This window comes from Ostrea edulis, chromosome 9 (genome assembly GCF_947568905.1).
Source record: "Ostrea edulis chromosome 9, xbOstEdul1.1, whole genome shotgun sequence".
Classification (NCBI taxonomy): Eukaryota; Metazoa; Mollusca; class Bivalvia; order Ostreida; family Ostreidae; genus Ostrea; species Ostrea edulis.
Window position 1 is genome coordinate 66,931,099 of NC_079172.1, and position 10,000 is coordinate 66,941,098.

The following is a 10,000-nucleotide window of genomic DNA, read 5'->3' on the forward strand; positions in this document are numbered from 1 at the left end:
TTCCTGCCGATTCCGAACGTCGAGTATGCATCACAACAATGGGTTCGAGGCAAGAACTGTAAGTAGCATGGTCAAAGAACATGTGTGTACCGCACATGCTCTCATCATTCGCGACTCTAACACAGGAGTTTGTAACACATAGCTCATGGCTTGGTCAATCGAGTGAATTTTATTGACTTTATTGATAAAATTTCAAACTCCTGTGACTCTTAAGAACTGAGCACGAGAACAACGGGAACGTCAATCCCGAACGCACTTAATGACGTTTATAGAAGAGGTTACATGATTTACTCAGAGGTTTTTCTGTATGCTTCTCAAAATTTTGAATGTAAGTATGGTGGTCTTTTTCTTCTGAGGCATCAAAAACTGAATTGTTTGCAACTGTGATGTGTTTGGTTTGATTAAATACTATTGAATAAAATGAAAATCATTTTATATGATATACTGGACGGACTAGTGAAATGCTTTGCAGACTTGAGAACATCAATAGTCACTAGTCCGTACGGACTAGTGCTTAAAAAAGTTAATTTTGAACCCTGCAAAATCAATGAAAATATTCATAAATTCAGGTGGTTTTCCTTTCAGAAAACATACAGCCCATGCGTGGAGCAAATTCATATTCAATACACTTCATCTTGTATTAATACACATTATATATTAATTTCATTTTGCTCGACAGATGGGCACATCTTTTCCTAAGCAATAATCTGGATGAAATTTAACAGTTATTAAGTATGGTTCCACGTAAAAATCAGGCAAAATCGCATTTCGTGATAAGTCCATGTTCATGAAATGAACCTAAACTTAGCGTACTAACTCACTGTAATATGTTTAGCAAATATACAAAGTAGTTTTGATTTATTTCGCCTTGTTCCAAAATTATGGACAGATAATTATGAACATGGAGAATTCACGCTTAGTGCAAATCTATACAAAACACTACTTGTAATCCCTTTGAAATCTAAAAACAGCAAAGTGGGTATGAAAATATATCATTATATAACATTAAACAAATTAAAAAGGCATGCTCTGAAATAAATATATTTTTTGAAAGTTTCAATATAACATTTTAAAACCTCTCTGAATGTTTCGATTTTAATGCAATTTCGGTTATCATTCTTGAATTTAACCTCGATGGTCACTAGGGGCGCTGCGTTGTCAACACGCTAAGTGCGTAGAATATGGCGGATCCAAAACTGAATGGCGTGTAGGACAATATTCCGACAGAGTGTGATCTACCCTCAAGCCTTATCTAAAGGAAACGAATATATTTACCTTCGGAGAGTGTCAGAAATACATTGATGCATATGGCGTCACTGAAGGTAGACCGTGTGTGGAGCAGCCGACAACGAAGACCGAGCAACATATCTTATATGATATGTCACCAAGTCGGCGCATTCTGGTAATTTCAAATGGTGTGATTTACATATTTAATAAGTCAAAATTCGCAATATTTATTATCACTAGCATAAAAATCATAACAAATGTTGTATTATACAATGTAGCATTGTATGAGACGACTATGTACAGATGACACCCCACTCCCTTGTTTCAAAAAGTCTCATACTTTCAACAGTTATGCTATGATATGTTTTAGGCCTAGGCTAATCGACGGCATGTTTCATTTGTAATGGTCTGCAATAATAGCAGACATCTATGTATCCTCCACACAAACGCTTCCTGTCTCTGATAGAAATGTAGATTATGCCTAACTGAGGATCAGTAGGAGTAGGTATCATCTCAAAAGAGTGTGTTTTTATGTACTACATGTAGATTTCAGTCGAATTTGCATATAAAAATGTAAGACATGATATGACTTTGTGAGATGCAATGTTTAGTATATAATGTAATCCCAAACTATGCAAATCACAGATAGCGTAGTGGTTAGGTATCCAGATTAGCATGATGGAGGTAGGTTCAAATCTCAGATTTGATTGGATTGTTTTCTTCAATTTATTTTATACACACATCATTTTTTTTTCCCTTAAGGTATTCTATATAAACACACACAATTTTTTAAATATTATTTCATATGCACAAAATCATTTGTTTTAGTAGTCACCATCCAGTTCTTGACAAATCAGAATTCATATTTTAAAAATATATGCATACTATTAGACATATCAAAGAAAATATTTAGGGTCTGTAGTTTTTAAAGAATTCCATTTTATTGTCAAGCAATTCATAATGTTAATTATAAATCTTCATATCAATCAATAAGACTAAGTTGAGTCTTCTTCACATTTTTATTAGATATCTATTATATTATTATTTAAAGTCTGCCTCAATTTGATATGGTCATGGGGACTGTTCAATGCATGGGTTCTTGAATGTATATTTCTAATAATAATATATAAATATAACAAAGATCAAGTCATTTAGCTAATGTATATTTCTCTAAGTTTTCATACCAGCATCATGGAGTGTCATTACCATCACCACATGCATTGGAAACCTGTGGTAAATACATAACTGTAAATACATGTAGCACATATGTACCAATGAATCTACAGTGTAAATGTTTTATAAACCTCAAACTTGGTAGAGCAGTATTATATAAATGATCCTGATATACAAGCACTATATGACCCCTTCTGATAATGAGGTCAAAGTCAACCCCCCCCCCCCCCCCCTATAGGAAAATATTGGTCACTCAGAAACCAGACTCAAAACCTGATACAGCTGTTGCCCTGACTAGTATCTGAACCTACTTGTCACTGATTTAGAATATTTGGAACACCTTCTCAATGTTATATACAAGTTTCTTTAAGCATTTCTTGTTTCAAAAGTTTTACATGCTGTTTTAGTATTTTTATTCTTTCTAACTACATGTATAATTTAAATATCAATGTGTACTTTAATTGAAAGTTTTATGATATAAAATGTTCAAACATTGTCAAAAACTAAAGAAATATATATTATATATTGAGGAGAGAAAAATAAGTAAATTCTTGTGTCCTGAAAATCAGTGTCTATCTTATTGTATTATAGGTCTCTGCAAAACCCAAGGACATACTTAAAGTGGTGACAGGAGGAAAATCAATCAAACCAAGTGAAAGTACAAGACAGTATTACAAAAGGAAAGCAAAGGAGTCCATAAATTCAATGTTGAACATCAAGACAGTCTAAAAAATTGAATCCAAACAAAATATCAAAACTTTATGAAGAAATAAACGAGAAATTGTCAAATAAACATGAAAGTATTTTTACATATGGTGTTTATTCAAATTATTTCAACTGAAATTCCTAATGTACCTAAATTCAAAAGGGAAACAACTTATGAAAAAATTAAACACCAATGGGTTGAACTGTGTAATGAAGTTGTGTTGACATGCAAAAATACATGTATAATGTGATGCATCATAGAATAGCTCAAATGGTCTATTTTATGCAATTTTTGGGCTCTTCACCCACCCCTTTCTGGATGGAGAAGGTACAGACATGAGTCACAATCCCTCCATTCCCACCCTTATATTTTTTTCTGGATCTGCCTCTGCTTCGTAAATATGTTTGTAACAAATATATTTCTCTGCTCATTTGTTCCTTTATCATTTTTTATGCCTTGTTTGGGGTTACACTTTTAAACAAGAGGCCCAGGGGCCTTATAGGTCACCTGAGTATCATGTAACAACCTTCCAATGTTTGAATTAGGTTTGTGTTTAAATATAAGAATTTTACTTTTGGATGGAAGAAACATTGAATAGCTATGTGGTCAGCCCCGCCTTTGCACCAGAACCCCTGACCCAGGGGCCATAAATTTCAGTTTTGAAAGAAGCATCCTTGATCATTATCATACTATTAGTTTGTCTACTTAATACCAAGCAGCAGAGGAGAAGATTTTCAAAGAAATAAAATGCATTTTCACTATATGATCAATAGGGCCCCACCATAATACCAGAACCCCTGACCCAGGGGCCATAAATTTCACAATTTTGAAAGAGGCATCCTTGCTCATCATAATCATGCTATTGGTTTGTCTACTTAATACCCAAGGACAGAGAAGAAGATTTTCAAAGAAATAATGCATTTTCACTATATGACTTATAGAGCCCCACCCTAGCACCAGAACCCCTGATCCAGGGGCCATGAATTTCACAATTTTTAACAAGAGGTACTGTGAGCAATGCTCACTAAGAATACCCCCCGATTACCCCAATCTCCCAAAGGGTGTTGGTAATAGGTATAAACTACCTCTTTTCTGAGTGTTGCTACTTCGATGTCCAGTGCGCATGACCTTTGACCTTTTGACCCCAAAGTCGATAGGGAACATCTTCATCCCATGGGTAGTCCATATGTATTATATGGTGACTGTAGGTGGAAAGGATAACGCTTTAGTGCCCGGAAACCATATTGCTACTTCAATGTCCAGTGCACTTGACCTTTGACCTTTTGACCCCAAAATCGATAGGGAACATCTTCATCCTATGGGTAGTCCATATGTTTGATATGGTGACTGTACGTGGAAAGGATAACGCTTTAGAGCCCGGAAACCATATTGCTACTTCAATGTCCAGTGCGCTTGACCTTTGACCTTTTGACCCTAAAATCGATAGGGAACATCTTCATCCTATGGGTAGTCCATATGTATGATATGGTGACTGTAGGTGGAAAGGATAACACTTTAGAGCCCGGAAACCATATTGCTACTTCGATGTCCAGTGTGCTTGACCTTTGACCTTTTGACCCCAAAATCGATAGCAGTGCTCGAGCTGGGCTTCGCCATTTTCGCCAATGGCGAATTTTTTTCAAAAATGGCGAAAAAAAAATTAAAGTGGGAAAATCCCTTTTTGCAATATATTGTATTTTAAAATCTGTCTTGTGTTTTCCTTTGTCAGTGACACATTATCACCTGTTTGTTTATACAGTCAACGCGTGCTACCGGAAATCTCACGTCGCTCCAGTGCACACAGAGCTGGTCACGAAGGCCAGATAATACCCTCAGGTAAGGTATGGCTGCAAAATAGTCAGTGATTATGTAATAAAGTACATCAGACAGCTGTGTACCCTGCTGTGGTCAATTGTTTAACATTTAAAGTCTTATTCATTATCATGTTATCATCTTCACATTAATGTCAATTCTTAACCACAGAACCGACCGGTAATTAAATTGGCCGTATTATTGTGTATAATGTATATACATCAATTGTTTGTTTTTGCGGCCAAGCTCGTTGATTACAAGATTTTGATTTTGATGGGTTTAATTTTAGTTCGAAAATTTCAAAAACAATGCGGTCGGTCACCATTGATATGGACATAGCAATTTTAATAAATAATTTTCTTTGAAGTTCTGTGCGCAACAGTATAAAAATGTTAATGCCATAAGACTATGTACCCCATTCTATTTTGACACTAAACTCGTAGCTTCTGACCCAAGTCAGTCTAGAATTAAAAAAATATATCTGTTTGGCTTTACAGTCAACCCCACCTGCTCAAACATCTTATTCTGTCCAAATTGCAAAATCTTCCATACCAAAACGGAAATTTAATAGGGAATGGTTGAGATACGACTCTAAATTGGGCTTGATGTTTTGTGACATTTGCATTTCAGGCAATGCACACAATGTTTTCACTGAGGGATGTAGCATCATGAAGTTTATATTTATATGATTTATTATCTGATTTTTGATTTCCATAATATAATTTATCAAAAACAAATCAACTTCTTAATAATTCAGAAAGAAGTGTTTAGGTATGGTAGCTGGATATGATTAAGTAATGTAACCGATTCAAAATGCTAAAATCAGTGTTAATGAATAAAATAATATGATGGAAATAATTGTAAAGCATGAAATTATTTGCGCTGCGCCGCACCCCGAAAAAGTGGCGAAAGGGAATTCTGGTCCAGTGGGAGCACTGATCGATAGGGAACATCTTCATCCCATGGGTAGTCCATATATATGATATGGTGACGGTAGGTGGAAAGGATAATGCTTTAGAGCCCGGAAACCATTGCATCTACAGACGGACGGACAACTCGATTCCAGTATACCCCCCACAACTTGCGGGGGGTATAAAGAGGCATCCTTGCTCATCATTACCATGCTATTAGTTTGTCTACTTAATACCCAGAGACAGAGAAGATTTTCAAAGAATTTCTACATTTTCACTATATGACCAATAGAGCCCCACCCTAACACAAGAACCCCTGCCCCAGGGGCCATGAATTTCACAATTTTGGTAGAGGGCTCAATGCTCATTATAATTATGCCCACACTTTGGCTTCTTGATGTCCAGGAGTAAAGAAGAAGATTTTTTAAAATTACACTCATTTTGATGGTTTTTGCCCCACCCCTCAGGCCCCAGGGGGGCAGGGACCACGAATTTCACAATTTTTGTTCCCCTTCACCCACAGATGCTGTATGCCAAAATTGGTTGAAATTGGTTCAGGGGTTTCAGAGAAGCTGAAAATGTTCAAATGTTAACGCACGACGACGGACAAAAACAGATAGCAATAGGTCACCTGAATGAATTCAGGTGACCTAAAAAGTATGATTTTGAAATAAAATTTTTAAGCTTCAGAGAACTCCTCCGTGTACATTTATCAGTATACAGTTTATAAAGGATCTAAACTGACAAGTTGCAACTGTTAAAAAATCTTATAGATAATGGAATGTATTGATGAAATAATTAAGAATTCATTTTCAATTCACTTTACAAACACTAATATCTACAAGGATTATGTAAAACACAGTTGTTTTATCATCTGAAAGCAACCTGTAATCAGACTTGGTAAAAGATAGTGCCATAAACATGATAAATGAGTCAACTTACATTTTTTAAACTACATTATTGAATTTTAAAACAATCCCATTTCTACATTACATGTATTTTCATAAAATTATACAAAGTCAATATAAACTGTCCAAATTATACAATATTAATGACACAAATGTCTGCAGTTTCTGTTCTCATTTTTATTTTTTCCTGAACAACCATACATATTATACGACTGTAAAAACGTACATTTCACTAAAAGTTTTTGTTCCACTCTTACAAAGGATGCATAAGGAAATCTAGTGCTAAAAAGTTTATTTTAAAATTTGAGCCATATCATGTTTCTAGAATTGTCAGCCAAAGTTTTAAATGTCCAGATGCTTTGTAATAAATGTTTTAAATTTCATATTACACAGAGCAAAAATGAATTCAAAATGATTTTCCAAATAAAAGATATTTTCAATGAATTGTTTAGGGTAAAACACAAAAGTTAATAAATTATATCTTTGTTTTATCATAAAGGATTCCCTTGAACATGTTGAATGTATTTTCAGTTTTGTTTTTCTGAAGATATACGTTTTAAAAGAGCATGGGCATTCATTCTCTTTATACTCAGGACTATAATGCCAATCTCTTGTCATTCGAGCAACCTACAACGTTGCTCGAATGACAAGAGATAGGTGAATTTCAAAATGGAAAAACAATTGCCAACCAAGCATTTTTTCTTTAATCTGTTAATTACCCACCCACTTCAAACTAGCTAGCCAAAAATACTTGCAAGTCAAACTCGCCATTCAGTGTAAAATATCCTATAAAGCCGATCTAATAGGTTGTTTACAATAAGGCCAAGTAAAATTAATTAGTAGATTATCATACCCGCCCGCCCCTCGAAAATCGCCCCGCCCCGATTTTTTTTATTTTTCAAAATTACGATTTCCGGATATTTTTATGTCCGGTCCGGTATCGTAAACGTACTTTGTTTCACTTTGCCTATTAGAAACCCAAATACACATGTAATTATGATTTATAAAGCCTTTTCTCAATGAGAGAAGGCATTTTGGAGGTCAAGAATACCATGGCGAAAAATAAAAAATAAAATCCTCCCACCCGCCCCATTTTTTGGTGAAGTTTGAATGATAATCTACTAATTAATTTTACTTGGCCTAACCTGAGGAAATCTGAAAGAAATGGGTTAATAATAAACGGACTTTCGATCCCGACCCAAAATGCTATTCATCGTTTCTCGCATTTACATCTATAGACATATCATTATGGTATGTAAACACATAAAGAAGATCATTTTAGATAATATGTTGTACGGTGTGACCGTTGAGATGAGCGAAGCCCATTAACATCTTGCAACACGACTTTTATCCGCCTCTTCATTTAACGCGGGAAATATAACGCGCTTGATGTAAACAGTTACAAATTGTGACGTCATATTAGCTGCAATGTTTTTTTTCTTCTTCTCTCAAACCAAACAAAAACAAAATGTTTGAAGCTATGAGAAAGCTTGTCTGGAATTTAATAACGTTTATGGTACTTTTTAAACAATCTTAATTATTTTAATTACGGGTTTGTCAATGAAGTATACCGCAGTGAAAGCGACATTTTTTCGGAAGCATTATGGGTGATACTCATCTTTTTTCAGCTGATGAAGAGCAATCACGTAACTCGTATGTGTAATCATTGGAGCGAGCTCATCGCGTCACTTCGCCACGCGAGCTTCGCTCGCTATTAATAAATATGATAATTACTAGAACATGACAGAAAAGTGTTCTTGTTGAATAGTTTGTAAGTAGAAGAAAACTTAAAAACATGAAAATATATTATTTTCCCGCCATTTTTCACAATCTTCATATATATTTTTCTGAGTACAGTACAAACTTTCAAAAAAAATATTGATTGAAAATTATTCAATAGCATGTACTTTATACGTCTAATTATAAAGCTTTTTTGAAAGTGTTTGCTGTTTCGAGAAAAATGGTCTTAAAAGTTGGAATGTTTTCATGTTAGAAAATCCTTTTGTTAACTACAGCAACGGTTACCATAGTAACACATAACAAATACTCACTGTGACAACAGAAATTCGTAAACAGTAGCGTTCTTCTTAATTTTATATAAGCCATTTGAAAATGTATGATCTTTTCATTTAACAAAACCTTTATGAATATATAGCATTTTTATGAGTCAATTTTGGTTAAAACATGGGTATTCTATTTTTAGTAACACAGCTCTGTGAAGGTGCATCATATGAAAAAAATATTATCACCAAATGATTTCCTATAAACAATGTTACTATATATATAAGTATCGGCTCAATCCCTGACGATCGACTTATCACCCTCTGCCTGATTTTTGACTAAAAAGGTGGGGAAAAGTTGTATTCATGACGTAATAATGCTATCAAATAAACAGCAACTTTGATTTAGTTGATATGGTATACTTGGCCTGTATTCAACTTTCTTAAGATACTGGGGCCCGTTTTACAAAACAACTTACGAAAAAGGCGCAAGTAAAACTAATTTCTAAGGCTTAATTTTCAAAATTTTTGAAAAAATATTTTGCATTTGGAGTGAATGATCTTACAATGAACTGGAAAATTCCAGTATGTAAAGGTGGTCGTAAGTCGTAAGTTCTCTTGTAAATCGCGTCCCAGATTCTTAAGATACATCAATTCAAGGCACATTTAAATCAGGGAATTTTTGGGGGCCTTTTTATGTACACAATCGCACCATATTTTTTTTACTTGTGTGTCTGCAACTTCATAATTTTTTTTATTTTATAACAGAAAGAGTTGTAAAATAAAACTTTTCATAGGTTATCATCATTAGATCTACATATCAAAACAGGCTTGTTCATTCCAAAATTTGAATGTGTACTCAATATCTCTAATGTGTACATGAATTTACAATTAAATACAATTTAATAGAGATATCATACAAAGTTGCACAAAATTTTCTTTTTTAAATATTTTTCAGTCTAAAAGTTTTCCCAATACACTAACCACAGAGGCAAATGGACCCAAGTTCCACTCAATGTCTAATAGTAGTCAAAGTCCACTAAATGTCCAATCAATATCCCAAGAATTGGTCCAAAAATCATCATTTTGGAGCACTTGCCAAGGTCAACAACTTTTAAACTACAAAATTGAGAATAAATCATTCAAAAATATTCTTTGCTTTAATTTTGCCAAACTCTCATTTATACTGTCTCCAAATTGAACCAGTTTACATTCACCACAAGGAGAACCAGTTTTCCATGACTAGTTGTTATTTATTTCAAG

General features: G+C 34.3%; 1 protein-coding gene across 11 annotated transcripts in view; it reads right to left on the reverse strand.

Moving 5' to 3' along the window:
• LOC125659969 (diacylglycerol kinase delta-like) overlaps positions 1-10,000 on the reverse strand; it is an 80,743-nt gene that overhangs the window by 61,970 nt on the left and 8,773 nt on the right. The window contains exon 4 of one of the 11 annotated variants that reach the window (XM_056150379.1): positions 9,722-9,856. The exons of the other annotated variants lie outside the window; for them this stretch is intronic. The gene's annotated coding sequence lies outside the window, so the exon portion shown is untranslated. The remainder of the gene's footprint in view (positions 1-9,721; positions 9,857-10,000) is intronic. 11 annotated transcript variants of the gene reach the window in all.